This window comes from Marmota flaviventris, chromosome 1 (assembly GCF_047511675.1).
Source record: "Marmota flaviventris isolate mMarFla1 chromosome 1, mMarFla1.hap1, whole genome shotgun sequence".
Lineage (NCBI taxonomy): Eukaryota > Metazoa > Chordata > Mammalia > Rodentia > Sciuridae > Marmota > Marmota flaviventris.
In genome coordinates, this window is record NC_092498.1 from 74,714,395 (window position 1) to 74,740,791 (window position 26,397).

The following is a 26,397-nucleotide window of genomic DNA, read 5'->3' on the forward strand; positions in this document are numbered from 1 at the left end:
CAGATAAGTCACCAGGCAAGAGGCCCTTACTTATTACACATGTTTTTCAGCATATGTTGCAAGTTTATTTTAATGCTGAAGAGGCACATTATGATCAAAGCAGAATTCTGCCCAATTTAAACTGTTCCAAGCTATTTTCATACATTCACTCATGTAATACTGTAAGATTTACATTAAAATGAATACTTGTCTACAATTAAGCGATTCAGTCAACATTTAAAAAAAAGGTGCAAATGTGTGCAATGTGAAAAAAAATCAACAGATGTGCAGATAATCTCTGCTTGGGGCCAGTATCAAAAAGAACAGTATCCCCCCACCCACCCCGCCAAAATCCAACGTTTATTTTTTCTATCCTCTAACATTTCTTTACAATTAAGTTAAAGGACACACACACATACCCAAATCATGAGATTTTCTCTTATGATAATAATTTCATTAGTCAATAATAAATGGGGCCAAAGAGAAAATGATACACTGCAAAATCATCAGTAGAACTTAGAGAAGGATGTGTATTTTGGTTTCTCCTCATTCTTATGTTTCTCTATTCTGATAATGAATAAATTCCAAAGCAGAAATGATTCACACACAGAGAAGATTACATATGTATAAACCAAAAAGATTAGCATGAAAGAATTTAAATGATAGTTAGACAGTTAAAATACAATAAAGTGCTTCAGGTTCTGAAGGTCAGTGAACCTGCAAGCCAGTGCAGGCCTGTAGTGGTACAAATTGTGTAGTACTTGACCCTGGGAGGCATCATTCACATTGTACTCTAAATTAATTTTAGCCTCTCAAATTTTATGAAGCACACAGAGCACACTCATATGCACAGGGCCCTGGAACACATCAGGAAGCTATAGGAAATTTGAAGAGGTTAGTTCAGATGGGATAATTTTGATCAAGTGCTCCATAAAGTATCATTTGTTTCAATGAAGTATATTTTGGTGACCACTAGAAGGCTATCTAGTATCCATCTACTTTAGCAGGAGTAGGCAAAGAAAAACAATGCTGATTGATAATCTGTAATATTTGGACATTTTGAAGCTTCTTGCCAAACAATATCCATAAATGGTACTTAAGTGTCATCTCTATTCTTTGCTTCCCTAGTGAACTGCAAGATGTTTATCTCTTTGTCAAATTAACTGAGTTTTCCCATACCATCTATTTAGAAAATATATGACTAGAAATAGTACTCCCTGGCAATACTATTCCAATATAATACAGGGAAGAAATGAGTTAATGCTATTGTATTTCAATAATGTTGTACTTTGATTTTTTTCAACATAATTAATATTTGTGAAAATTACTGATGTGTATTCTATGAAATCACATACTTTAAATAAACGAGGACAGTGCTTTTATGTATAAATAGCAACATGCTGTTTTCATAGATGAAATTTTGACATGGAAACTTGGATTCTGGGGATTCTTACATGTGCATCTGTGTCCAATATGATGTAACTCAAAGTTTCACCTGTTCTGATTATTTGCAGGGCTTCTACAAAGTTCTAAAAGTAGGCTTGGTGAACTGAATCTTCTAAGACAGATGTGTGTCTCTATTGATAAATCTGAGCAAGAAAATGATTAGCCTGAGGTCTTTGATTAAATCACAAACTATAATCTATTAGAGGAGACCACCTCTCCACACACATTTAAAATAAGGGAACATAAAACTGCCGAGAAAATACAGGGTTTATGATTTGGTGAGAAATTAATATGTCTTAAATTGTGTCATAAAAGTATTCATTGGCTCTTTGCCCATGAGAACTAAGAGGTTCAAGCTCTTAGTCAACTGGTAAAAGGGAGTTTTGAGAGCATTTAAGAGTGTTGCAAAAATATCTCAGACCCACATTGTCACAATAGGGCAGCAATTATTTTCTACAGAAAAAAAAGGATGTTAAAAACAAGGTCATGGGCATGAGAGAGGAACATATGCTCATGTGAATCAGTTCAAGGGAAAAAGAAATATATTGAATTGTTTCTATTCTTTATCTTGAATAATTATTTTCTAGCAGTTCTTTAATATGTGGTAACGCATTTTTACTTGGGAAAACTTCATGCACTCAAACAAGCCTTCATTATGTGTGTGTGTGTGTGTGTGTGTGTGTGTGTGTGTGTAGGTTCACGACATTAGGTGTTCAAGGAATACCATTTTTTTCTTGTTAATCATTTCAGTTCTGTCTCCATGTTCTCTTTACTCCATCCTATCAGTAAATTCCACCTCCAATATTTTAAAGGTCTATTTCCTCTCTAAAGATGGTATAATATCCAGGAAAATATGAAAACTCCTCTCATTCATGGTCCATCCCATGGGCACAGTTATTCATGTTATACCGGTTTGCCTTCTGATGCCATGAGCATTCGAACTGAGGAAACTTCCTGAGACTCTTCTTGGTTGTGTCCCCACATATGTGTATTCACATCTGTTCCAAGTGAGGATTCCTTTCCACCCCCGTAGTACTCTTCCAGGGAGCCACTGAAATTCTATACTGTTTTCAGATTCACCCACAGTAACAATCTCTCTTGCCTGGACCATCAAAATTTTGTTTCTTAAACCTTCTCTTTCCTTGGGATACTTCATGTCATTTCTGCTAGGGAGGCAGAAATCACAAATTGTTGACCAGACTATTGAATCTTGTCTATAGAATTCTTTGGCTCATAAAATATTGTGTTCTGAATATTTTAATGTTTGTTAACATTTTTAAAAAAAGTAGATTCCACATAAACATGTGATTCTGAGATGTTCTGAAAGATTAGAAGATCTGGGCTGGGGATGTGGCTCAAGTGGTAGCGCACTCGCCTGGCATGCATGTGGCCTGGGTTCAATCCTCAACACCACATACAAAAAAAAGATGTTGTGTCCTCCAATAACTGAAAAATAAATATTAGAAAATTCTCTCTCTCTCTTAAAAAAAAAAGAAGATCTGACAACATTGGTGAACTTGCCCTCCTGCAAACCTCCTCCACTTGAGGTGGGATAGACCCTTTCCACTTCACTCAAAGCCCTGCCCAGGGTGCTTCCCTACTGGCTTCTGAATGTATTTGTGAATTCATCTTCTGAGCCAAAGATTTCTAACTGCCTTTACCTTGTACTCTGCAAAAAGTCTCAGGGCCAAAATGTGGGAAAGATCCTTCCTATATCTGGAAACCAGTTAATAATTAATAAAGCACATATTCAAAAGAAAATTTTGTGTTCTAACTATAAGATATTAATTCTTTCATGAGTTGACATTGTGGAAATGGAAACAACAGAGATGAATCCTCATAGAGATTATAGTCTAATAGACTGAGAAGGTGGTGTGTAGAATACATATAGGCAAACAGTCAATTAATACACCAATTGGAAATCATAATAGGTGATATGATAGAGCCAAGTTCAAGGTGCTAGGTAATTTGTAGGAAGGGAAATTAACCAACCTTAAAGGAATATTTCTCCAAGGAAAGCATGTGTAAGTAACAACCTGAAGAATATGAGACTCATCCAAAAGAGAGGGCTGATGATAGTGGTTGTTGGTACAGGAACAGCATGCAAAGGAATAATGGGTGAGATATAGCCTGGTGCTCAAAAGGACTTCAGAATTATCTAATATGGCTATAGCACAGAACTTCAGGGAGCAGGAGGGACAGTTATATTTGGCTAAATAATGCAAGCAAGTGCATGCACAGAGGATTTTATAAAGCCTGTTAGAGAGTTTGGCTTAAGTGAAGAACTGTTTGCCCCCAGTTGAATGTTTTGTGTAGTGGATAACATAATCAAGATTTTTGATGTTGAAAAATCATATGACCCCTATGAAATCAAGTTTCTTTATTCATAAAGCAGAAATGTCATAAATCCTAGTTGCTTCACTGAATTATTGCAAAAATTAAATCAAATAATATATACTGTAGTTCAGCAAACTCTATGATGCAAGTCAACATTTTATTAGATAAAATTCATTTAATGCTGCAACTCTTTTTATAGGAGGTAAGCAAGCAGGATCTATCATAGATAAATAAGTCTTGTTATATAAGATAGTGGTGGTAGAACATCAGTTACTAGCAAATATTCAATTGAGGAGAAAGAGATATGGTACAGAGAGCATAAGTATTAGGGTAAAAAGGCAGAAGTTGCCTTCCCCTGCCTCCTTTGAGGTTAGTGTGTTATCCATCAGTGTGTCATCCACCAGATTGTAATCTTCCAACATCTGATCTAGTCTTTGCCAGTCAGGTGCACCAGCGAAGGACTAGGTAAGAAAACGGTGCTTTAAAGAAAAAGGCAGAAATACTTCTGGCCAGGATGACATGGACATTCTATTCTCTAAGTGTCAGTGTCAGAGGTCCTAGCAATAACCATGTTTGTCCAGCATCTCCCTATGAGGGCTTGCACCCTTTCTCAGAAGCAGAGGCAGTGAGCTTCCTGTGGAAAAGTCAGATGATGCACTTTGTAAGCAGCCTCTGGCTGCACAGCTTTTAAGCTTCATTCTCTGTCCTTTGGGGAGACTCTGGAGACACACTGATGGATCACATGCTAACCCAAAGGAGGCAGGAAAGGTAACTTCTACATTTTTACCCGAATGCTTAGGTTCTCTGTACCATATCTCTTTCTCCTCAATTGAGTATTCACTAGTAACTGATGTTCTACTATCACTGTCTTACATAGCAATATTAAGTACATTCCTTTTCTTCCTTAAGTGAGAGTGGATCCTGCTCTTTTCAACTTAACTTCTAGACTACATCTAAGTGCAACCATGATTTTCACCCTGAGGTGGCAATCTATTTTTTAATTTCCTCTCCTTTACTGTACTTCAGAACCATAACATGAGAACTGTGAGGATGAGAGTATAAATATGGGACAAAAAAGAAGGGAAGGAAATGAATTTCAAGACTATATCTTCAAATGGAACTAAAATACATTTAAATTATTAACATTTAAGCCTATATATAACTTATCAATACATTTTCTTATGTGATTCTTGAATATCCCTATGGATTTTTCCTTGTAAAGCTGTACTACACTATCTTTTTTAGCAAAATTTAATATGATTAAAGGTTCAAGTTTTGCAATGCATGTTCTGGTCCAAATTGTTTCCCCTTAGGTTATTAATTGTGTGACCTTACAAAAATTAATCTTTGAAAGCACCTTTATAGAAATAAAACACCTATTGAGAGAGTATATTCAGCACACTTAGTGCCACAGTGGCATAGGACAGGTCCTCAATAGTTGCTATTAATGTCAGTAACAGTAAAAAATATTTAGTTGAAATTGAAACAATATTCCAAGGATGGAACAGGAGACTAGTCCCCAGGATTCCTGAACTGCTGGTGTGAATATTTGGGAGCCCTAAAACTTGAAGAAGAGAACTAAGACTAGTCTAAGATAAAGATATACATTTCATTTTAACTTTTGAAGGAGGAGGCAGGAAAGATAAATGGTAGTTCAAGTTCTACTTCAAACAATCCCCATCCCTTTTACTGGACACAGAAGATTGTTATACAGCCACAATTTCCCCCTCTTTTTATATTTCTCCCCTTTCTACTAAGTTAAAGATCCATATTTCTTTGTGCCTTTGAGTACACACATGCCATATTCATATTTCTGTATTGAATAAAGTTTCAAAATAAAATAGTTGTATTAATTTTAAAATATTCAAAGAAACAAGCAGTTATAGGTTTTCTCATCTTTTTCTGCATTATAGCTTTAGTTTTTATATTTTGGAATATAGGAGTAGCAGGTACCATCTGCAGGTAGCTTGATTCTAAAACTATTCACTGAAAATACTGCTGTTGTTTGTTCCATCCTATTCTGGTGCCCCAATAGGTGTTAAAAATAAACAAAAGGACTTTCAGGGCCTCCTGGATATGGATAGTTTATTTCTTTTTTCCATTTATCATTTTTGCTTCTTTATTTTTTCATGTTAGATTCTCTTCTTCTTTCCACGAAATCTCTTAATTAGCTGACTTTGTGGTGGTCTATGTATTCTCCCAATTATTCACTAAATTACTGGAGTAATACTGATATAATTGTGCACATCTTTTTTTAATCTATGGGCTGTACACCTCAAACATAATGCACTTATAACTATATGATGATTGAAAATAAGTAGCACTTATATATCTAGGACATGAGTATAAACCTGAATAAGTATTACTACTGATTAAAAATAATTCAAACTTAAAAAAATCACCACTCATTAATTTTTAAAATGAATTTCTTCTTTAAACATTTATTTGCTTCAAATAAATAATGAAAGGCAGTCATAACCCCCCCGCAATCATAATTATGTATCATTGAAATTCATTTCAATGGAGAGATAGATGACAAAATTAGGTATTTGGAAAGATACAGACACTGCTTGCAACTATAAAAAGCAGATAAAAACATTTTGATGCCCTTTCCCACTTCAGTAGGACAGCAACTATACAAGGCTATTCTCTGGAGTAATGATCTTGTCTCCTTCCAAAGGCTTTTTATCCTATACTCAGGAGGTCATATTCAGTCTTCAGCTGCACAGAGCTCCACTCCTATTAATTTAAAATGGGGGTTTCAGAGGTTCACATTCAGCAAAATCTGTCCCTTCAGAGGTAAATTCTACCAACCAATTTCTCATTGAAAAAATGAGAGTTTATTTATGGAAAAGAAAAATCTATTTATATAATCTATCTCCTTACTAGTAAGAAACAAATAAAGCTTTTAAATGGAGTTAATAAAATATCTTTTTGCTTAAAAAGTTCATTTTAATTCCATGCTTCAGTAACATTATTTTTGGGGATTTGGGGGTATTGTCATTTTTATCATTATTATCGTTTTGTTAAGTTATCTAGCATATGGAAAAGGTTACTCATCCCATGGGTCTCTCTTTAAAAAACTACATTGAACATTCATTGAAAAGGGATGAAAGAAATCTAGTGAAGATGCAGGTGCACTAATAAAGGGGTGATCTTTGGATTACAGTATTTATATGTACTATGGCAAAGCTGAGCAGAAACCTAAATGTTATACATACAAAGTGGTACAACAAGAACATCTGTGTTGGGGGGATTGAACTGGCATGGCTAACACCTCCAGTGCCAGGTGCAAAGGAAATTTCAATACAGCTTGAGTAATCTTGACTGCAAGCATCTGCCTGCATCAGATTATCTCTGATGCTCCTAGTCCACCACTATCCATTTGAGTATTTATGTGATACATCTGGTGGTTCCATGGCCAGGCAAGAAGAAATGATGCCTCTGCTACTGGGGGCAAATGCCTCACTCTTTAACTCAACACAAAGGCAAGTAGGAGTTCTTTTCAGGCCTGTGGGCAGCCAGCCAACTCCACAAGACTGATTAGCAGATAGCACTCAGCATGATAGCTGCTTTGTCCTTTCAGTTCAGTTACATATCCATGTGCATAATCTGGAGACATTAAACTCTTCAGTTTGAAATTGTGTTTCTAAATATTATTGCCAGGAAAATATCAGGGTTTTAGTGTGTTGCCAGAATCATAACAGCTTTAATTCGACTTGGCTCAATCCTAAGTCTCAACATACATCTGATTTTCAGAATGAATATGTGTGGAAGGGTAAGAGAATGGTGGAGCTCCATCCATCAGTCTCCACAAACATAAAGCCTCAAGGGTGTAAGGACCATTCTGCACAAAGATTATGTCCCTTTTCTCAAGTCACCAAATCTCCCTCTCCCTCAAGAGATGACCATGCCACCCACTGCACAGAAAATTTAAGTTACCAGGTGGCCACTGCTTCAGAATTTTACAGTCTTAGAACCTACACAAACCAGCAACCACCATTCTCCTTGTTTCCTGTTACAACAATTTGTGATAACTATGTCTGTATATAGTAAACTTGTATCCTCCTGCTTTTTATTCCTACCCTTCCCTGATTTTTTCATGTAGTCTCCCTCTGCACTGAATTTTTACCATCTGAAGTTTAACCTGCTTAGTTTTAGGATTCTCTCATTAGAAGAAAACCTTTATAGATGCTGTGTCCCTCTACAACTCTCTCCTATTCCCTTCTTTCATTATCAAACATTATTACATATTTCTTTACTATGTTCTCCTCCTACTCACTTCTTAAATATTCAGATATGGCTCCTTCCCCCAATATTTCATTAAATTTTATCACGTTATTTCATGTCCATTCATGCTGCTAAAATGAAAGGACTTTAATAGATATTTTTGCAGCATTTGACAAGTGTGACTGTTAACTTCTTCATGCAGTCCCTTTCCTTAGACTCTACTTTGTGATATTCACCTTCTTGTTTTGTTTTGTTTATTTCTCAATAAACTTATTCCCAGTCTCTTTTGCCTTCCTTTCCCCCAATATTTAACAACTCAAGAATGGAATTCTGCAGGACATTGTCCTGGACTATCTTTTCACTTTTTTTCTTGGAAACTCTCATTCTCCAACATGGCATCAGTTTCCATCACTTTATAGATGACTAGCAAATCTTAATCTCCACTTTAGACTAGCTTTGAATTCTAAATTTTAAACTCTATCACCAAAATATTCCTTCAATATCTGAACTAGAATGACTCATAAATACTTCAAATCCAGGAGTTCTGAAGTTCACTTATCATTCCCAGTTCCATACCGACACCTATTCCTTTTCTAGAGTTCCTTGTCCTATCAAATGTCACTACCATGCACACAATTTATTAAGACAGATATTTTAAGTCATTTTTGACACCACTGTCCTTTTCCTTTGCAAAATATATCAATTTCCATGTCTTGGCAAATAACTTTAAAAAATTAAACAAGTCATTCATGACTATGTACTTTGTAAAAAATGGCTACAGGGTCCTTTCATCATTATTCTTAATCCTTGACCATCTTACTTTCCCTAGAGCTTAAACGAATTATGAAATATATGTAGTCAAATCTTTAGCCTATTCTTACATGTGCTCATACATGTAATAGTTTAATTTTGAATTTATTAGTTAATTTCATGTTTTCACCAAAAAAGATAACATACTATGTAATTTTTTCAGCACACGCACACATATATAACTCATTTTAATTAATGCACCAAATACTCCAAATACCAGATTATAGGTATCACATGGTTACCTTTCTTATATTTATTGTTAAGATTTCTCCTTTTTTCTGTTATAATGCTGCAATGAATATCTTCATATATGGCCTTCTTATATGATTGTTTCTCAAAATGGAAAAACAAATTTAAAAGATGGTGCCAGATTATGGTCCCAAATTGTGTTGGGAAAAAATTCCCTAAGAATCTGTCACATTTTTGTATGTCTATCAATCAAGGCATTGTTGATACTTTGTATTACTTTTTCTTTTCTTATTTTAAATTGGTTCTTTTTAGTTATACATGACAATAAAATCCATTTTATATGGTTATATAAGTATGGGATATATCTGACTCTAATTAGGACCCAAGTCTTGTGAATGTACATTATGGTGAGTTCATTGTGGTGTATTCATATATGTCCATAGGAAAGTTATGTCAGTTTCATTCCACTGTCTTTCCTTTTCCTATCCTCCCTCACTTCCCTCCATTTCCTTTTGTCTAATCCATTGAACTTCTATCTTCTCCCACCTCTGCCTTAGTGTGGGTTAGTTTTTGCATATAAGAGAAAACATTCTAGTTTTGGTTTTGTGGGATTGGTTTATTTAACTTAACACGACAGTCTCCAGATCCATCCATTTACTGGCAAATGTCATAAAATGTCATTCTTCTTTATGGCTGAGTAATATGCCATAGTGTGTATATACCACAATTTCTTCATGCATTCATCTGTTGAAGGGTACCTAGATTGGCTCCATGGATTAAATATTGTGAATTGCTGCACTATCTTTTTCAAAGATGTAGAAACAGCCTTAGAAGATAAAATCTCTCCTTCCAAAGAAAAGGGAAGGCATGCTTACTCTTCAGTAAAATGATATTCCTCCCAAGCTTGGAGTTCTTCTATTATGTGAATCATTGTATAGGCAAAAATATGTTATCTGGTCCTATTTGTGCCATTCTGTAGGCATTGGGGCCTAGGAAGCTGGTGCCAACATGCTGATGTTCTGAGTATTGCTAATGCTATGAGTTATAAATAGTACTGCCCGCTTACCCAGAACTTTTGTGTATTCCACTAGCATTTACAAAACAATGACAGAATATCAGATTCGTCATACTATGGCCAATAATTGATAGTAACAAATTCTTCTTTTTTGTTCCCAATAAAAGAGGATAAAATGGTATTACATTAGTTAACCTGCATTTCCATTATTACTGTAGTGAGATTGTACATGTTGCATTTTATTCTTTCTCACCTATATTCAAAATTTGTTTGGACTTCTTAAGGCCAAACTGGTGTGTTATGTGTCATGAGTATTGTTTGTTTTAAATATTTTTATGGGCTCAAATTATAGATGAATAACATGATTTTGAAAATATACATAGTGCTAAGTTACCACCTTTGACAACAAATATGTGTATGTGAAAGTGGGAAGGGAGGTGTGCTCATAGAATAATTTAAAAGATTCATACCAATGTGCTGGTAATGGTTATCTTTGGAAGACAGAATTATGAATGATTTTTGTAACTTTTCAAAAATCTACAACCTTTATTTTCTATGTATGTGTCAGTGCTTATATATTACATTTAATAAGAAACCACACAAATGTACTTTTTAAAAAATTCTGTAACTGTAACCTAGCTTCCTTCATCTCACCCATTGAATGGGAACTTACATGGACTGGGAAAGTCACTTCATTTCTTACAGACCAGGTTCTACATCAAATGAGAAGAGAAAGATATTCTCTGAGGTCTCTTAGAGATAAAAAGCTTGAATTTCTAAAGGATATGTGTAAGGAATCTACAGTAAAATTTGTATATTAAAATTTTAAAGTGAGTAATTGAGTTTCATTTATCAATAATATCTGCTCCAATAATAATCATAATTGTGAGTAACTATCCATGTTTTCTTTGCATTGAATTGAAATTAATATTTATATTTTTTTACTGTCTTGAAACATGGAGTATTTTTCTAGACATCAATCTTTGAATCTAGTATTTAATTCCAATCTCTATGATTTTACTTTCCTCATTTTGAGTAAAAATCATCACCAATATTCTTGGTTCTTAATCTGCTACAATTTTCTAAAACTATCCCAAAGCTCTGAGACTGGTGTCAACTTCTTAAGTGATTAAATACACACAAGATTTACATAGAAGTCTATAGTGACCAGTCATATTGGGAATTCCAAAAGACCTATTCAGAACTATTATCTTTTGGATCTGGAATGTCCTCCCCAAAGCTTGTCTGTTGAAAGGGTAGTTTCCAATACAGCAATGTTCAAAGATGGGGCTTTTAGGAAATGATTGGATTATGACTGCTGTGACCTCATCAGTGGATTAATCCAATTGAGGGGCTAATAATTTGAATGAACTATTAGGTGGTAATTGTAGGCAGATAGGTATGGACTGAGGAAGAAGGTTATTGGGGTGTGGCCTTAGGGACTATATCTTGCCCCTGGTCCCTTTCTCTTTCTCTCCTTCTCCCTCTCTCTTTTATTCTGCTCTCTGGCTTCCATGAGCTGAGCAGTTTTCTCTGTCATGCATTTCTGTCCCAGGATTTCTGCCTTGGAACTGGCTGACCATGGACTGAATCCTCTGAAACCTTGAGCCAAAATAAATCTTTCTTCCTCTAGATTGTTCTTGTCAGATATTTTGGTCACAGCAATGAAAAGCTGACTAACACAAGAACATAAATAGGAAAGAGCAGAGAACAGACTTCAAAACAAGATAAAAGCAAGAGAGATGCAAGTAGGAAAACAAACAAAAACATCATTCTTCCAAGTATAGACCTGTGTGATTATAGTTCACATGGAGCTCAAGCTATCTATTCCCTTATTCCCCGTATGGGTGGTCTGGCCCTTGACACAAAGTTATGTTCCCTTTAAGGCAGTTGACTCTTCACCCTTTCCTCACATTCCTTTTAACCTTTTCATCCCTTTGTCCATTGATGTCTAGGTGGTGACAAATCCATTTCATTTGAACCCATGGTTCTGCCCACGCTTTTGTAGTAAGTTCCTTAGTAAATAAACACAATTTTATTCATCCTAACATCAACATTTAATCTGTTTACCACTAGGACCCTTATTAATAAGCAATTATTACATTTCATTTGGCTTTAAAATAACTAAGTCTTACTTGGTAAGGTAGATTTATTCATATAAATGCACAGATTTTACCTACAATAGAGGTTATTTTGTTCATAAGACTAGTATTTGAAGAGTTCAGATAATTTAGAATTTACAAAAAAAGGAATAATTATTTCCAGTATAAGTAATTCCAATATTGATATGTTCAACATAGATAACAGAAAAATAAATGTACTTGCTCATTCAGAGGAAATGGAAAAAGAATTTGAAACCTTTTTCAAACATATAATAAATTTAAGCATTAGCCTAACTTAGCTATGGCACTTGAAATCATATTCACAAGGTCACAGCTTAAAAGTTATAAATCTTGATCGAATTTATTGTATTTATCTCAACACTAAAACCATCTTACAAAAGCACTCAACAGTTAAATAAAAATACCACTCTAATAAAAATCTAGTGAAAACCACAATGATATTTGCTCAACCTCATAGGTGAATGTGTTGGTGGTCTAAGATGTCTGCCAACAAAAGTTCTTTTTGTACTGTAAATTGACTAAAGGCCAAATGCTAATGGAAATGAAGACCTGATCTGTTTTGGAAGTGGCTCTGGCCCATGATGAATAAGAGATGGCTTAAAGAGAGATAAGGGGAAACTGATCATATTTTTGTCCATTTATGGACTTTCTAAACTAAAATGTTACATTTTATCTTTTGAGAAAGAAACTGAACCACCATTCTTGGGACAGGTTTCTTTTTTTATAGCTTTATTGTAATATAATTCACATTCAACCATTTAAAATGTGAAATTAATTTTTTTATTATATTTGAACATGTGTATAAATATCATCACAGTAAATTTTAGAATATTTTCATTACTTCAAAAAGAAATCCTATATCCTTTAGGTACTGATTCCTTATTTTCCATCCCTTCATCTCCACGTTCAGTCCCAGTGTCTACTTAGCAACTAATAATTTATTTCCCACCTCTGTACATTCACCTACCCCAAATATTTCATATAAATGGAACCACATAATATGCCATTGTTTGTACTTCAATTTTTTTCACTTAACATTTTTAAGGTTACTCTATGTTGTAGAATGCATCAGTATTTGTTTATCTTTTTTGTGGCTGTGACCAAAAGACCTCAGGGGAAAAAAATAATTTTAGAGGTGGGAATGTTTATTTGGTGCTCATGTTTCAGAGGGCTCAGTCCCAAGATGGCTGACTCCATAGCTCTGGGCCCAATATGAAGGGGAACATTATAGCAGAAGGAAATGGAGGAGGAAATCAGCTTAGGAAATGACAATCAGGAAGGGGAGAGAGAGAGGGAGGGAGAGAAAAAGAGAGAGAGAGAGAGAGAGAGAGAGAGAGAGAGAGAGAGAGAGAGAGAGAGAGAGATGAACTCTACTCGCCAGGGACAAAAATATAAAAACCCCCAAGTTATGCCTTCAGTCACTTACCTCTTCCAGCCACACCCTATCTGCCTACTGTTACCACCCAGTTAACCCTCTAAACTTTCTTCTCTTGTCTCACGCATGAGCTTTTGGAAGAACACCTCATAACTAAGCCATAACAGTACTTCATTCCTTTTTATGAATTTACCATATTTTGTTTAACCTTTCATTCACCGATTGACATTTTCTTTGCTTTGACCTTTGGCTATTGTTATGACTTGGATCTGAATTGTCCCCCAAAAGCTCATGTGTGCTCCCAAAAAGCTTGTTGCCCAATGCAGCAGTGTTCAGATATGGCCTTTGGGAGATGATTGGATGGAGAGGGCTCTGACCTCATCATTATGGATTCATAGCTTAATTCATAGCTTTTATTTTTTAAAAAATAAAAGTAAGCTTTTCTCTGTTTCCTGGTCTCCATGAAATGAGCAGATTTCTTCTACCATGTGCTCTCTGCCATGATGTTTTGCCTCATTGTGGGCATAAAAGCAATGAAGCCAGACAACTGAAAAACAGGGACTGAAATCTCTGAAACTGTAAACTAAAATAAATCTTTTCTCCTTTAAGTTGATTTCACTCAGATATTTTGTCACAATGAAGCAACACTAACAGCGTTTATGATCTTACTATAAATCTTACTATAAATATAAATGTTCAGGTTTTTGAACACATGCTTTCGTTTCTTTGATATATACCTAAGACTACTAAATTGTTTATTCTCCATTTATGTCAGATTTTGCTTTATATTTATATTCTGTTATTAGGACATACATTTGTAATTATTGTACTATAAGAATGATGCTTTGTTTAAAAAAGTTCCTGTTTATCTATACTAATATCCTTTATTTTAAAATTTATTAGTATAGCTGTCCCAGATTTCTTATGATTACTGTTTGAATGATATATGTTTTCCCAGTCATTTACTTTTAATTGCTTATAATTTTTTAAGTTTGTCTCTCATAGACAACATATAATTTCATCTTCCCCCTCATTCTTATCATCTCTGTCTTTGATTGGGTTGTTTAAGCTATTCACATTTAGTACCATTACTTATTAACTTAGATTTTCTTTTTGTTTGCAATGATTCATTTTTTTGTATCTTTTTTTTGCTTTCTTTTGCAGTAAGAGAATATTTTATATTGTAGAATTGTAATTGCTTTAATGATTTTCACTACATTTTCTTGAGAAATCTTACCATATACTTCTTATAAGAATCAACTTCAGTTTTATCTTACAATAATTCCAGTGAGGTATTGAAATGTTACTCTTAGATAACTATTTCTTTGTCATCTTTTTGTGATGTTATTTTTCTAACATTACATTAATAAGTGTTACAAATACAATATTACATTACTATAACTATTACATTTCATAACTGCTATCTTTTAGAAGCTGAGAGAAGAACACAAGTACATATTTATATTTCTGTCTATTAGCTTTATTTATTATTTCTGAAATTTTGACCCTTTGGACCAAGTTACAATCTAGAGACAATTTCTAACTCAATATTATTTGTTTTCACCCAATGTATTACCAAATACATTACATTTCTATGTTATACTCCCAATGATATTACATATAATACAGAAGTTTTTTAAAAAGTGGAGAGAAAAGGAGAAGAAGTTGCATTTCTAACATATCCTATAATTATATAGTTATCTTTATCATTGCTCTTTGTATTTTAAGGTGGATTCAAGCTACTATCTGAGGTCAACCAGAATATTTTCCTTTAGGATTTCATGTAAAATATGTTTGTTAGCAACAAATTCTACCAAATATTGTTTATTTGGCAATGTTTACTTTGCTTTCACTTATGGAAGTTAGTTTTGCTCAATATGGAATTTTTGGTTGAGTTTTATTTTATCTCTGAACTATGTTATCCTAGTGCTTGCTAGCCTTCATTGTTTCCGAGAAGTTATTCATTAATCTTATTGTAATTATCTTGTACTACATGAAGCACATTTCCTCTTCTTGCTTTTAAGATTTTTTTCATCCTTTGGGCTTTCAATATTTTTACTATGATGTGTATGTTTGTGAATCTCTATATTTATTTATAATGCAGTTACAAGCTTACTATATATGCAATATTTTTCAATAAGGTTGGGAGTTCAGTCATTATTTGTTTTTACTTCTGCTCCTTTTTCTCTCTCCTTTTCTTCTAATATTCCATTACACATATGTTTGCATACTTGATGTTCTGATATTTCTTTGAATTACATTTTTCTTCATTTCTTTTCCTCTTTATTATTTGGATTACATAATTTTTATTGATATATTTTGAAATAACTAGTTCTTTCTTTTGCCAGTTAAAAGTTAGTGAAGTTTTCATTTTAGTCATTATAGTTTTCAACCCCTGGATTTAAAAATGGTTCTTTTTAGAATAATTTCTCTTCATTGATATGGTGATAATATTGCTTATTTGATGTGTCATTGTTATATACTTTTATTTACTTATTTGAACATATTGATAATGGCTACTTTGAGAACTTTGTTGAATCCAACATTTAAGTGCAATCACACATAGTTTCTCCCCCATCCTCCATATACGAATTATAATCTCCTGCTTCTTTTCCAGTCTTATACTCTTTTAGTGGAAACTTGACACTGTAGAAAATATATTTTAGTTTTTGTGAATACTTTCTCCCATTCCCCAGCACGTTGTCATTTTTTTACTTATTTGTTTAGTAACTTGTTGGATTAACTCAGTGTCTGTTCCACTACCACCACCACCCAAAACCCACCCTTCTCTGCTGTCAGTTGAAGCCTCTGACATTGCTCCTCAGGGAATGCAGCCTTGGAAATGCCTCTAGTCACACTGCACTGATAGAGATATTTGACATGAGTATCTTTTTGAGTATCTCTTTCCATAATATGGCAGCCCCATAACTTGCCAGTTTGTAGTGCTTTTGTTTTAACAGTACCATAGTACACTAATTGCTTGACCAACAGATCTAAGCAAATCCAAGATCATTTGAAGAGATAGTTTACAAGATTGGAGGTTGAGATTTTCTTTGAGTCCAGGAGGGCAATTCCTAGCCATTTCTTTCCCTTTAGCAAAATAGCCAGCATACAGTTTAACATCTATTTAAACCAAATCCACCAATCTCTTTCAATTTGCTATTTACCATAACCTTCATTGTTTTTGAGAGATCCCTTAGGTTTGAACTTCTCAATACTTTCTTACAAATGAAATCAGTGATTGTGGAAAGAGATACGGAACTTTTTATTTTATAGCTTCAATCATCCCACTGCAAAAATATCTGAATTATAGCTTCAGAGCAGGGATGGGACAATAGCACATTTCTCTCTGAATGACACCCCAATTTTAGGTGCTGAGTGCTCTGTGGATGAAGGGACACAGTATTTTTCATAGATTTTCTTCTATGAAAATAAATATATCTTTATCTAGGCATTATATGACCCACACATGCCATTCTAAAGACAATTTCTGGAGATTTTGATGTCTCTAAGAATTATAAATTTCCAGAGACTTCAACATTTTTAAAAACAAGTTTTATAAGTTTTAGTAGGGAGTAAGTCCACTGAGTTCATTGGGCTGGCATGTTGTACCAGAAATTTTTATTTTATATATATAGCTGTTGCCTAGGGGTTGGCAGGGACTGGATTTACAAGATCCAGCTTTATATATTTACAAGATCCAGCTTTATATATTATAATTTGAGGTAAATTTTAGGAAAAGAGAACTGTTAAGAATGTGGATCTAGGTACTTCTAGTGGTGGGTGCATGTGGATGGAGCAATTGTTATATTTACAAGTCCTCCAAAGTGAAATTTTCCAGATAGAAGTTCATCATGGTTATGAAAGAAGCACAATAACTAGGTCCAGAATAGAATGGACCAAGTTAGAAAATCTGTGGTATGACCCTGGGCTTCTTATCAAATAGCTATGGATTCTTAGAAAAGTTTCAACTTAGAAAGTTGTCTTTTGTATAGCTTGGATGCAGTAGTCAAGGCATTGATTGGTTTTGATCAGGTTAATTAATGATGTAGATGACTAATTGGGCTATTAAGAAGCAATAGCTAGAAATGAAAAATAAGAAAAAATAGTGAATTAATCATGAGTATAATGTTCTGCTTTCTCTATCACACAAAGAATTGAATTTATTCTTCTGTCAGGTTTATGATGGTGAAATGTGCTATTGTTATGAAGAGGAAATTTGTTTATTTTTTAGTAAAAGAATTCAGACCAATCTTATAATTTTTTTTCTCAAATGAATTAGGGAAATACTATTCTTTTCTATAATTTACATAATTTGTTTATTTTTAAATTTTTACTTAGTTATAGAAATACAAGGATTAAAATATGTTCAATCATAAAATAAATAATCTCTAGTTACTCACTTTTCCCATGATTCTTCGATTTAAAGCCGGATTCCTTCATTATTTCTGACCCAATATGAAACACCATCTGGCATGTGCATGTTAAGAGGATTATATGTAAGCAAAATAGATATTTTCTCTTTCCTAAGACTTTTTCAAGTCATGTACATTATTTAAGTTTGAAATATGAAAACCACACTGGTAAAGAGGGAAAAAAATGTTGTTTAATACCTCTTTTATAAAACTAAAGCAATTTTACATTGCTTTACCAATTAACTCTTTTAATTGGAATTCTGTAACTTCTCTTTTAAATTTTAGCCACATGACCATTTTCCTTGAAGAAAGATTATAAGTTGAGATGTTATAGAGGAAATGATAAGTTAAAGATTTTATAATTATGATACATACATATGCTAAATTAAAACTTAGATCTTACTAAATTTATATTGACTAAATTTTCCAGATAATTATCAAATGTTTTACCAATATCCAGTTCCATTGTACTTATAGTATGTGAAATAAATCAATTAAAATATAATGTGGCATTGGAATCCACAGCTGTGATTACTTTTAAAGGGAAAGAATCCTGCCAATGTTTTTTATGTAAGTAAATGTTCTTTTTTTAAAAAAATTTACTTAGAATAATAAACTTTTAAAGCTTGTAGCAGATTTAAAAATAAGAAAGTTGAAACTTCTCTAAGAATCCATAGCTATTTGGTAAGAAGCCCAGGGTCATACCACAGATTTTCTAACTTGGTCCATTCTATTCTGGACCTAGTTATTGTGCTTTTTCATAACCATGATGAACTTCTGTCTGGAAAATTTCACTTTGGAGGGCTTGTGAATATAACAGTTGCTCCATCCACATGCACTCCACGCTAGAAATATCTAGATCCAAGTTCTGAACAGTTCTCTTTTCCTAAAATTTACCTCAAACAATCACAGTGTCAGTGTACAGGCTTCAAAATATGGTCAAATTATGCAAACTTCTACAGAAGTCTATAAGCTAAACACGACTAACCAATACAAATAAAAGAATAGACTATCATAAAATTAACCAAAAAGGATTTGCTAAGATCAATTCACTAGAAATATAAGTCAATAATATTTTTTGTTTCAAATATGGAATGATCAAATGAGGTTCATTTGGTTCTGTCTTGTCAAAATTACACAGGAAGAAAAAGAAAGAAGGAGGTAGTCTGAGGAGAAAGAAAGGCAACAATCTTATTTATCCATCTATTCCTTTATGTTGGTCCACAGGAAAAAGAAAAATAAGCAGATACTAAAAGCATGGAACAAGTTACAATTGTTCATATGTTTCACACACACTTATGTAATACAATATTTATCTCTCATTTATTTAAAATAAAAGAACAGCAGGAAATAAAAAGGGGCATTTAAATTTTGAAGTTCTATTAATATTTTATTTACTCTCTTTCATCTTTTGTATATAAGATCATTGTATTTCAAAATTCTGGATGATCATGTGTGCCACTATAAGATATGAAGTTAAAATAGCAATTTTTTACTGTTGTTATTAGGTTGTGTCTGACAAGAATGCAATCTATTAAGCCAGTATTTGCTAAGTTATTGTCCATGTTGAACTAGCTACTCTACATAGTAGTTTAACTAACCTCATCCTATAAGCTCAGGATTTCAGAATCATAGAGAATCTCTGTCTTTTCAAGCAAGGGCTATTAAATCATCGACTTCTGTGGCTCACTAATTACAGTGACAATGAGGTTATTTGTAATTTAATTTTGTTTTATTTTTACAACTGATGTCTGTTAGGCATATAGACTACAGGCTAGAAACAGCTTCAGTTTTTGTTATTATTTCATCACTTTAAAGCAAATAATGAGGCTGACAAAACTAAGGGACGAAGACCAAGTTTTGCTAGACATGCTCTGGCACCCAGGCCACTTCCCATTACAAAACCTTTAAATTAATACAGAAAACATACTCATTGCTATTTTAGTGATGTCACTGTCTTAAGTTGCCCATTATAATCAGAAGGTTCATCTCATTGTTGTAAAGCTAAAACTAAAGTTTGAAAAGAAACTAAATTTAGTGTACATAACTTGCAAGTGCAACATGGGCGTACTTGAACACACAGTGTACAATACTGTATGGGTGCGTCTTTATGGTAGCCACTCAGCATTATGCACAGAGCCAAGTGACTTGCCAAGCACAGGGAACTATGAGCAAATGTGAAACTGGCAAATGATTTTGCACTTGATGACAATCAGAGAAACCATAAAAAAAGATGAACTATAAAGTTTTCAAGGTCAACCGAACACTCAATCCTTGCCATTGGTCTAAACATACTAAACAAGTTTTAAAAATTTATTCCTGCCTGTCTTAAAGCTCATTTCTTCTATCATCACTACAGAGGACTAAAACTTTAACTACCTAGCTCATTTGTTTTTCTCTTTTAAGTATATGAGTATATTCATTTAAAAATATTTTCCTATAAATCATGACAATTCAATGAATTAAGAGGAATAGCATTTAGGATTATTCATAGTAAATTTGAACATACAAATTTCATTAAGGAAGTGAATAATTTGTACTGAAATCATACACACACAAACACACACATACACAAATATATATATATATATATATATATATATATATATATATATATATTACTTGTATAATGTATATATATACACACATACATACCATACATACACACATGCATAGTAATTAAGATATAAATGAAAATTATCATATAGTCTGATCCCTACATTTCATAAAGGAGAAAATCAAAATATATGTGCCAAAGTATATTGTACAAACAATGGGAGAATATATATTACACCAAAAACATTAAATTATGTTATATTTATAAAATCAGCAGATTTATTTCTTTATTAGAGATAGTTTCCAATTTTAAACATCATTCATTATCTTACTTATTATTACCCATATATGTATGTGTTTGTGGTGTGTTTTGCATACACATTTACCTTGTTTTCCTACAAAATTTATGTCACAATAGAAATTTTAAAAAATTAAGTCATTCAATGGAAAAATTCTTGGGGTTAAGGATATAGCTTTTTCAATAATTACAAAATAGATCTATCTTTTATTCAATGAATGTCATTTTTTTAGGGAGAGGGTACCGGGTACTGGTACACTTAACCCCTGAACCACATCCCCAGCCCCCCTTTTTTTGTATTATTTAGAGACAAGGTCTCACTGAGTTATTTAGGCTTCACTAACTTGTTGAAGCTGGCTTTGAACTCTTGATCCTCCTGCCTCAGCCTCCCTAGCCATGGGGATTACAGATATGTACCCCACACCCAGTCCTGTCATTTATTCTTGAAAAACCTATTTCTAAGTGAAAAGCTGTGAAAAAAATTTTAATTAATTATAGTAGGATAAATTATGATGTGTTCTGTCTCATGCAAAGCTAGTCAATTTTCACTGATAGAAAAATGTATTAATTGAATGCTAGAAAAAATATATAATAAACATTGATTCAAAAGTAAGTAAATGTGGTTTGCACATAAGTGAAATGCAAGGGAATTTTATTTTCTTTGCCAAAAGATGAAGCTATTTCATAGTGAGAGATGGCTGGTGAAGGAGGTGTGAAAAACAGTTGGTCTTTGGAAAGTTCATTCTTGTTGCAACCTCTTTTTCAGTGTCTTTACTTCCTTTGAACTCATACTTAACCTGTACTAAATCTGAAATGAAAATGAACTTTTAACACAAAGTGCTTCAAAACAGGACAAACAGACTTCATATTCAATAGACTGCTGAGTTGTACAAGATGCCTTATCTTCATTCTCACATTTTTGAATACATACAATTCTAATTTATTCCATATGACTTGTTGTTAGAAAACATGACTTCACACAAATTGATGAAGGCATTTTGCCTAAAACTATAATGTCAAAATAATATTTATTATGGCCTAGTCACTTTGTGTGTTTTTTGGGGGGAAAGTCATTTCAATGGGAGTAGAAGAAGTTTTGCCTGAAAAAAAAAAAGGCATTTATTTTCAAAAACACCTATGGTGAAATGCCATTATTTGAAGAGATACTATGTGTGTTAACTTTTAAACTCAGAAATTCTCCACAAATTAAGAAAAAGGAGTGGAGATTAATGACATCAACATAAGAAAGACCAATAGCTAAACTGTTTAAAGTGTAAAGCCAGTATGACCAGAGAAATACTGCAACATGGATAACACTGCGACATTTTATTATAGCTCTACAGATTCATATTCAGAAATGTTAGCAAAAAGTTTAGAAAAAATTTTCAAGGCCAATAGGTCATCCTTGCTGGTTTTACATCTTCTACTCTTTGATGTTTACTTTCCTCATTTCAGTTCCCATAAAGAACCATCCTTTTCTATTCCGGAGCCACCTCCATATCCTGTATTGCTTCTGTCTGGATCCCGCCTCCAACCCCCATTGTTCTTACTAAGCCCAAACATCCTTTCCTGTGAGATGATATGTGTTCCCAACATCTAAGCCTAACACAAATACTTTCAGGGTAATTAAATAATTACTGTTATTTTTTGTCTATTGACAATTATGCTAAAACCTCCAGAAGGACAAGGGCTAAATCTTTGTTATTCAATGCTGATTGACAGATTAGATTAAGTAAGGTTAGAATACACATTTTAAAACTTTCCAGAGGATGGTATAGTATTTAACAGCATTTTATAAGAGAAAGTATTTGATAGATAATAACTTGTTAGCATTTTGAAAACAGATATTATAAGAAAATCATCAAAGAGTTATGCAGGAGGCTAATTGCCATCTCAGAAAATTAAGTAAAGTGTGTTAAATATTTTGTGAAAATATATTTTGTTCCAAATTAAGTAAATTTTGTTAAAAATACTTGTGGTGTTGTACATAATATATGCATATGATTACCCATATACATGTATTTGTGGGGATGTGTATATAGTTTTTCTGTTTGGAATAGATGATAATTTTCTGCTATCCATAAAATAATTACATAAAACAAATTATTATGTTCTATTTTCTGATTATCCCTTAAGATTCACTGTAATGTGATTTTGATTAGAGATGATCCCATTAACTGGTTTTTAAAAAGAGAAGGAAGAACCAAGTCTAGTTGATGTGCAGTTTTGACATTTACAAAGAAAAGAGAACATTGTGTTTGGGGTATATCAGTAACATTATTCAATTATATCAGTCATTAAGTGTTCTTTATAATGTTTAACACCACCTAAGCCCCATCCTGTGGGTTTGGAAAAGTTGATATGTTATGTTGAGTTATCCTGTTAGTCCTTATGAGAATTATTAGGAAGACTTTCATACCACTCAAATCTCCTGAGTGGTTGCATCCTGAACAACGCATATATTTTTCTGCTGGCTCACCTCAGTTTGCTCAGGATCCTTCTCTAAAATGCTGGGTTCCTCCTGCATTATTTTGCCTCTTAAAAAATTCCCTTCCTGTATTTTATACAATCAAGATCTATCAGTAGAGCTGGGTGCAGTGGTGCATGCCTATATTCCCAGCTGCTAGGGAGGCTGAGGCAAGAGGATCTCAAGTTCAAAGCCAGCTTTAGCAACTTAGCAAGGACCTAAACAATGAAGCCAGAATTAGACAGACAGTCAATATAGACAGGTGAATTGAGTCAGGCTGGGTCAAGGAGGGCACTTGGAGTGAATCTGGGAAGTTGGATACTGCGCCCTGAGGGACTGAAATACATTCAGGGACCTTTCTCCACCCTTATTATGATAACCTGCCCCTGCTTCAACCTGTTGCTAAGGTAACCTGTCCCAGGGATTGTCACTCCCTACAGGGAATTGTGAATCATGTCTCCTTCTTGCCCAGATCACTCCACCTTGGCCCCTCCAGCCCATCTGCTTCTCACCTTTTGACCATCCTACCGAGCATCTCCTGGGCCTAGTTCAGTATGCAGGAAGGAGAAAGATAAAAGGGAAGAGAGCAGGAGAACAAATAAAGCCTAGGACATATAAAGAAAGTAGAATACCCTCACTTCTTGGGATATCAGGATACCAGCTGTAGTCCCCTTCTCCCTCCCAGGAGAAGTCTATGTTACCCCTATTTATTTTTTTTCTTTACAGAGAATGTAGTTTGGTATTTTTTTTTAGATAAAATGTTTGTGCACAGTGCAACAAGTACAGTTTTTTTTTTTTAAGAGAGAGAAGAGAGAGAGAGAATTTTTTAATATTTATTTTTCAGTTTTTGGTAGACACAACATCTTTATTTTTATTTTATGTGGTGCTGAGGATCGAATCCAGCACCCCGTGCATGCCAGGCAAGTGCGTTACTGCTTGAGCCACATCCCCAGCCCAAACAAGTACATATTTAAATCTGTTTGGAAAATGTGACTTTCTTTTTGGGTTTTATACTATTAATTATTCTTCCATGATTTGTTTTACTTCTTTATGTCTTGTAACTGCATGGTTCATAGAGTCCTGAAATTTAGCTCCAGTGAGTCCACTTCCACCTGTTTTATGAAGACAACAGAGTTTGCCTTCTTCATCCATTATTATTGTCAAGTTTCCTATTGCCAGATGCTCCTCCTCTCCAGTACAGTCAACTATCAGCAAAGTGCCATCAAAGTGCCAAAGCAATGAAAGTTACCACAGGGTGAGTTCTAATATTCAAATAACTTTTCTTCTTTAAATTAACTTCTGCTAAAGCAGTTTTCTTCATTTATAGTAACCTTAGCAACATATTTAAAGCCACTGACAAAGCAAATGTGCAGGCATCCAAAATGTTTCCATCGTAATCAAGGCAAATGAGATCACAGTATAGAAACCAAGGAAGCTTTCCTGAAGAAATGCAAAAGTCCTCTTTCTGAATTATCTGTGAATTTTCAGTGACATCTGCAATGAACTGGCTAGCTACTTGGGTCTCTTCTCCCGGAGGTCAAGACTAAAATCTTGATGAACACAGGGTTGGTAGATCCACATTAGAAACAACATATCCTTTATTAGGGGCATCTGTTGATGGTTCCGCAAATTCTGCTTTAACTCCATAAACTACTGTAGTATTTCCTAGCTTCACTAAAGCAGAACCATCTGTGGTACTAATTGGAACTATGTTGACAGTTGTGGTTCTGAATTTGCCAAATTCTCTTCCATCAATATGACAGTTTTCTTTCAGAAATCTCCTGTAATACTCCATAGGTTCTACAGTTTTGAACCTGGCCGCCATCTTCCCACACGTGTGCCCATACCAGCCTATGTTACCCCTTTTTAAATAAACCCAGCTTCATATGCTTGCTTCAGAGTGCTTCTCTAATGTTGTACTTCAACATGTGAGGAAGCAGGACTTGTCACCAGTAAATGGCAGTATCAGCAACTTAGCTAGGCCCTAAGCAACTTAGTGGGACCCTGTCTCTAAATAAAATATATAAAGGGCAAAATGCTAATGGCAGTATTAGATATTCCCTTCCCTAGAATACATCAGTCTGGCCTTCGCAGGGACTCCACCTACCAGTGCACTTTATATGCAACCCTTCCCCTTCAATGCTTTGATTGTCAAGAAACTGTGTCCTTTATAGGAAAATGAGCACTTAAAATTTCTTCCTCTTAAAGTGTAAGGCAAGTTCAAGGGGGGAGGGGGTGTTAATCCTTTCAGAAGGCCAGATGTGGCTTCTTATTTTTTTTGTGAATTCAGAATGATTGGCAGTGAGATCATGCATTTGCTTCAGGAAAATATCCCATCCCGCCATATAGAGGGATCTAGATCCTGGAGACAAAAACAAGGGAATCATTAGATTAGACCAAATGCTTCCCCCGGATTTTATTATTCCATCTTAACTCACCCAGTATGGGGTATGAATTAAGATAGGCCCAATTCAAATTCCTAATTTGGAAGGCAAAGAACCAATGATTTAAAATGCTCAGTCCTGCTAGAATATCCAATTAGTTTAAAAAGTTAATATTTAGTGAAAATTGTTTGGTTATTTTACTAGCTTAGTGCTTGATTGGCCTTGAAGCAATGAACAGGTATTTGTAAGACAAAAAAGTGTTCACTGAAATGGCAGCTTTCCCCAGAATAACTGGTATGCCTGTTATAAGGACAAATTCCAGGTTCCACCCTATGAGTAAGAATTCTTTACAAGCCCTAATATGTCAGTATCCAAGCTCCAAATATTATAAGATCTAGACAACATCCAGAGTAACAGGAAGAATGTGATCATCACTTTAAAATACCATTTTGTCTTTGCTAGACAAAAAAATATTCAAGCTTATTATCCATGCTTGTTATTTAGCCTTAATGGTTACAAAAAGGAAGAATCATTTCTCTAGGTGTCTTGACTAGAACTGGAAAAAGAGAGGGAAACACATGAAGAGCCCTCAAGAAAATTCAATCTTATGTATAAAAAAAGGGCTTGCCTTAAGCTATGTTCAGGCAAATAAAGAAGAAAAGGGACACAGAAAAAAAGTGGCAGGGAAATGACTTTTCAGACAATTCCCCACCCTAGTCTGGTCACCCATGACAAGTAGGGCTATATGAAGCAACTTTGAGTGAAGAGCATTG

At 34.1% G+C, this 26,397-nt stretch overlaps 1 protein-coding gene and 1 pseudogene across 6 annotated transcripts in view; both read right to left on the reverse strand.

Annotated features, from left to right (window-relative positions):
- Window positions 1-26,397, reverse strand: part of Dgkb (diacylglycerol kinase beta) — a 618,799-nt gene that overhangs the window by 49,818 nt on the left and 542,584 nt on the right. The gene's annotated exons all lie outside the window — the stretch shown is intronic.
- On the reverse strand, window positions 24,261-25,065 carry LOC114090483 (exosome complex component RRP43 pseudogene; annotated as a pseudogene).